Source organism: Camellia sinensis, chromosome 7, assembly GCF_055761805.1.
Source record: "Camellia sinensis isolate YWXY chromosome 7, ASM5576180v1, whole genome shotgun sequence".
Classification (NCBI taxonomy): Eukaryota; Viridiplantae; Streptophyta; class Magnoliopsida; order Ericales; family Theaceae; genus Camellia; species Camellia sinensis.
In genome coordinates this window covers 32729362-32735446 of record NC_138967.1, presented here as the reverse complement: position 1 = coordinate 32735446, position 6085 = coordinate 32729362, and the positions used below count along the sequence as shown (strand labels likewise).

Here is a 6085-nt window from a genome sequence, read left to right as displayed (position 1 = left end):
GTGGAGTCTCTGTGTATACACATTTCATATGTGGTATCCATTATGCTTTACCTCGCTTAACTCAAATTATCAAATTTGCTACGAACACAGAAACTGGTCAAAGAATTTACATGATTTGTTAATGAGATCCACTTTTGAAAAACTATATTCGGCCATATATATTTTGTGTCCAATTTTGTGATCAGTTATTTCAAAATTATTAGGGGACGTGGATGTAATGGATACAATTGCTTTTTGTAACTATAGTGGGGCTTGTTTGACAAGAAATTTGGGAGGTCAGATGCTCAAGAGCCAGGTCCAGAAGGGAGGGTTCCCCTGTGGGTGAAAGCAAAGTGTTCAGGAAATGAAAGATAAGTTCTCGGCCATAGGCTTTGGTCCCCGCCAGGTATTTCAATTATCATGACATCAACTGGCAGAAACTTATCATCACATCACTCCAGCTCATGGAATTGTTAATTTATCCAGATATCGATCTATGAAGAAATACACTCATTTAAATTCTCATCCTCTTCTTTTACACTCTTTATTTATGTGTTTTTCCTTTCCATTAATTTGGTAAGTAAGCATTTCGTTGATGCTAAATCTGGATTTTCCTATAACACTTGAATATTATCATTGGAGTCACTTAGCTCTATTGTTACATGATATATCTAAGGCTTTCATATGTGTTGTCTTTATGTAGTCAATAAGTGTTGAACAGGAAAAATGGGTTTAGGCGGCAATATGGTTTACTAGGTATAAAAGTGGGGTTCTTGGATCAAAGCCGATCAACATGGTTGAAACCAGATGATATTCTGTATTTATTATGTTTTTCTGCTTTGTTACCGTTCATGTTTGATTCAAATTCATGATCACGTAATTCATTCTCATATTCAATGATTAGCTTGGGACAGGTGGATGTGCCTGTTTATGCAGCAGGAACTGGTGTTAAACCTGCAAAAATAGCTAGGCAAGGTCTAGAAGAGGCCAAAAGGAAGAATATGGATGTGGTCATAGTGGACACAGCTGGAAGACTTCAGGTTATATCAGCTATCTATTTGGGGCTACTTTTAATAAGATCTGTTTTTTTAATAAAATAATAATAATTATTAAATATGTACTTTTCAATCTTATTTTAACTGATCTATCTTCTTTTTTATATGTGCATGTGTTTGACCTTGAAATGTTGCACCAGTTTTACCACCCTAAGGGATATGAGTTAACCATTGGGGTAGAAAGTTCTGTCATCTTCTTCTTCGAGGACTGTTTTCATGTCAACTTTTTCCCCTTACAAACACACATTAATGTGTACTAATTGGACGTTATTTTTTTTTACTGTTTTCATGTCAACTGAGAGAATTAAATAATCAATGATATCTTCTAGGATAATGTAAAGCTCCTCACTCATTTGTATTTATTTCTTTTGAAGGTTTGGTAGAGGGAACTAGAAGCTCATCTTAAATTCAGATCGTGACATATTTGAAGAGAGAACCGAGGTGAGAATTTTTTATGCTTGTGCCTTTTTTCTACTTTAATATTATTTTTCTTTATGTTAACATAAGGGCTTCTTTTGTTTAGGTTGATTTGAAGGACAAGTGGAGAAATATGATACATTACTAACTCTTAAAAACAGAAGATGGTCTGCAGTTTGTATTATAGTTGAGGTATGCCCCCCCCCCCCGACCCGACAAGTTCATTGGAGAGAGGTTGTTAAAATACAAGGGGTTGGCTATAAACTCTTTACTTATCTAAAAAATGGCTTTAGAAACTTTTGTATTGAATAGTTGCTATCATATTTTGTAGATGTAGTTAATGTTCTAACAAGCTAAGGTTTGTAAGGTAACCGAAAGGACGGTTCTTGCATGTTGATTGATTCTTCATAGTTTTCTACTCTACTTGATGGGTCTTCAAAAAGGAAAAAGAAAATATTGATTGCTTGAATACAATGTTGGTGCATCAGATTTCTTCTTTTTCTTCTTCTCCTATTATTATTTATTTATAATTTTTTTTTTGAACTTTATACCAAATGTGTTATGTGATGGATAGATGAGAGTGTAATCATGTTACTAATCGGTATAATAACGTGTCAAGAGCCTCATTATTTTATTTTTAATTTTGTTTTCAAACTTAGTTTATTTATTATTTTAATAAACATCAATTATTAGTTCTTAATAATTGTTTATGACAGGTTTTTTTTCAACCATATAAAATTAGCACAACGTTAAAAATAAAAAAAAATAAAAATAAAGGCTATGGCGGCGTTTTTTGAACGTCACTATATCTCCACCCCAACGGTTAGATTTTTAAAATGTATAAATGTCTTTAACGGCGTTTTCGAAACGTCGCTAAATGTCATAGTGACGTCACAGTACAATTAGGTAGGACTTTTGCATATAATAATATAACGACGTTTTTCAAACGCCATAAAGCTATAGCGACGGCCGCGTCGTCGGCGTTTGGTACTAAACGTCACAAAAAGAATTAGCGACGTTTTTAGTACTTATAACGGCGTTTTTAAAACGCCGCTAAAAGTCAATTTTCCAGCAGTGATTATTCAAATACTCAACCACTAAACCAAAGCTGGCAGCAGATGTATGGATGGATTAGGGTGGATCGGGCATGTCATCCTCAAAGGATTTATTCCCACACCACCAATCTTTCCAAATATCTACCAAAGCACCATTGCCAACTTTTCACTTCACCCATTTTCTAAGGATATGCCTGGTTTAAAGAATGCTTCTCCACACAAAGGAAGCATTCTTCTTTGTAGGCCAATTCTAAAAAAAAGGTGTTTCTCAAGTACTTGTTTCGAAGGACAGTACACCATAAGCTATCCTCTTTATTCAAGAATTTCCAACCAAGCTTATCCAGCAAAGCCAGATTTTGGTCTCTAGCTTTCTTTAAACCAAGCCTACCGTCATTCTTAGACTTACAAACCATATCCCACTTAACCAAGTGGACTTTCCTTCTATCTGGGGTATCGCCCCATAAGAAATTTCTGTTGAATCTATCAATCTCATCACACATTTTCTTTAGGACAGCATTAGTTTGCATAGTATAAGTAGGGATGACAGAGTTTACAACTTAAATAAGAGTAGTTTTTACCAGCCAGAGAAAGCACTTTAGTTTTCCACCCAGCTAAGTTCTTTTGCATTTTCTCAAGAATATGGGTGAAATGCCCTATAGTAACTCTCCCACACTGAAGAGGGACTCCCAGATACTTCTCTAACTTAGAAGTTAAGGGAATGCCACATTTAGCACTCAAATCTTTGGCAACTCTTCTATCAATATTACAAGACACAAACACCTTGGATTTGTGGGCATTGATTTTAAGCCTAGAAATCTCACAAAATTCCTCCAAAGTGGTGATGATTGTATTGCAATTTCTCATATCTGCTTTTCTATATTCTTTACAAAACTCACCAAAAGGTGATTCATATTCACCATCTCTATCACTTCTTAGTTTTTTAATCTTCTTACCAAGTTGATTTTCAACTTCATTCTTATGTTGAATGAAGGTTTCCAAAGTTTCATCATTGGTTCAAATTAAATAAACATAACTATATCTAATATTTTTTCCCACCTCTAGTTTAAATTGGTTTAAAATTACAAATGTCACTATGAATTAATTCAAGTGATTCCGTACTTCTTTCAATTGTATGAAAAAGAGTTTTTGTTAATTTTGCCTCAACATAAATTTCACATTTATGATTTGGATCAATTTTAAATTTAGGCAAACATTTCGTATTAATTAATCTATGCAAAGATCTATAATTAACATGTCCTAGTTTATCATGCCACAAATTTGAAGACTCAAGTAAGTAAGAAGAAGATATATTTTTATTAATAACAGAGGGTACAACAATCATTACATTTATTTTGAAAAGGCCATCAGACATGTAACATTTCTCTACATACATCCCGTTTTTGGTTAATACAAACTTATCACTTTCAAAAACTAGCCTAAACCCATTTTTATTCAACAGAGATCTGGAAACAAAATTCTTGCGAATGTCTGGTACATGCAGCACATTGTTGAGAGTGAGTTCCTTTCCAGATGTCATCTTTAGAATAATCTTTCCTTATCCTTCGACTTTAAAAATTGAGAAGTTGCCCATGAAAAGTTGTTCACTATTGTTCACTACAGAATAAGATGTGAATATCTTTTTGTCAACACAGATATGGCGAGTAGCACCAGTGTCCACCCACCATTTTTTAGGATTTCCGATAAGGTTTGTCTCGGAAACAACTGCAGAAAGATTTATGTCATTTACACCATTGGAAATTTTGTCTACTTCAGTCATATTGGCTTGAGCAAGCTTGTTGCTTGATCTTCCTTTGCCTTTGCGCTTGCTACGGAAATCTTTGGCCCGATTTCCCTCTTTGTCACAGATGTAACATTTGCCATTGAACTTGAACTTCTTAGTTTCCCCTCCTTTAGAGCCTTGTGAGGAACTTCTCTAGAATACTTTTGTTTTTTTGCTTTTGATCCGTATTCCACCACATTTGCCTTAGACTCCATTGGATGCTTACCAACCCGCTTCTTAGAAATGCGGTTGTCTTCTTCAATCCTCAAACGCACGATCAATTCCTTCAGAATTATTTCTTTGCGCTTGTGTTTGAGGTAGTTCTTGAATTCTTTCCAACCTTGTGGTAATTTTTCAATTAATGTAGCAACTTGGAAGGATTCACTAAGAGACATGCCTTTTGCATGAATGTCATGCAGAATAAGTTGGAGATCTTGAACTTGGCTGATCACAATCTTAGAATCAGCTATCACAAAGTCTAGAAATTTGCCTACTCTAAGCCAGCATCTTCTGTTTTGTATTTTTTCTCCAAGGACTCACAAAGTTCCTTTGCCGTCTTCATAGGATTATAGATGTTGTACAATGTGTTATCAAGTCCGTTCAAGATGTAGTTTCTGTAAAGGAAATCAGCATGTTTCCAAGCATCGATTGCAGTAACCATTTGTCGGTCGATTTTATCCTCTTTCAGAGTAGGAGCATTTTCACAGAAAAAACGTGCCAAGTTGAGAGTAGTAAGATAAAACAATATTTTCTGCTGCCATCTTTTAAAATCAGTTCATAAAAACTTCTCTGGCTTTTCACTGTAATTGACTAGCACAATCACAACAAGGGAATAAGTTGGAGCAATTGCAGTCACCACACCAGTACTGGTTCGAACATTAATTTGACTAGTTCAGTAGCCATGGATTCTAAATTATAAAACAAAATTATAATTAGACTTTTATACTACACAGAAAATTAAACCATAAACACATAATTTAATTCTGTAAAAATAAAAGAAACAACAATTGTAACTTTTACTTCCAATTAATTTGAAAATGAAATTTTATTTCAACAAATTAATTCCACAAAAAGAAAAAAATTCTGTAACACTTCAAAAATTAAAATACTGAAAAATATGATTTTAATTAATAAAAACTCAAAATTATTTCTGAAAATCAAAATTAATTTCAGACCAACTTCACAAATGAATATTCTGAAATTGTTAATGATAACTAGTATATTACTACTAGTTGTCAAAGAAAATAAAACGGCATATTACTACAATTTATATTTTCCAATCAGAATATTATTTTGTATACGCACAGAAAATAATTTTTGTAAGAAGAAGAAAGGAAGAAAAAGAAACAAATGAAAAATTATGTAATCAGAATAATTCAAATCTGTCTTAAGATTGTAGGACAATCTTCTGTGTATGAGAAAATAAAGTGAAACAGATGAAACAAATAAAAATAAATTACTTACAAAATTCATTTACCGAAATGAATAAGTTAAAAAAAAAAAATGAACAAAGTCGAATGTGTGACACTCTGTCCTCAAGACAGACTCACCCCACTCCGGTGCTTAGGGATAAATGACGTCTATCTCCCAGGATATAATGATCTTACACAGATTGTAGTAGCATTCCAAACAATTTGTACGGCGAACCAAAACCTGTGAGCTATACCCTCAGAAATTTCCCTAAAAATTAATATGAAGAATATCAATGCTAGAGAGCAAAAACAAGAAGAAAGGTAGAATTTTTCTGATTGATCAAATTGCTGGAAAAATTCTAGTATTTATAGGCTAAGTTGTAACTT

General features: G+C 33.5%; 1 long non-coding RNA gene across 1 annotated transcript; it reads left to right on the top strand.

Moving 5' to 3' along the window:
* Nucleotides 1-278: 278 nt before the first annotated feature.
* Nucleotides 279-1949, top strand: LOC114292306 (uncharacterized). The gene is made up of 3 exons (XR_014335173.1): nt 279-1019; nt 1409-1475; nt 1558-1949. It is a non-coding gene; the product is annotated as an uncharacterized LOC114292306 (long non-coding RNA).
* Nucleotides 1950-6085: the final 4136 nt, after the last annotated feature.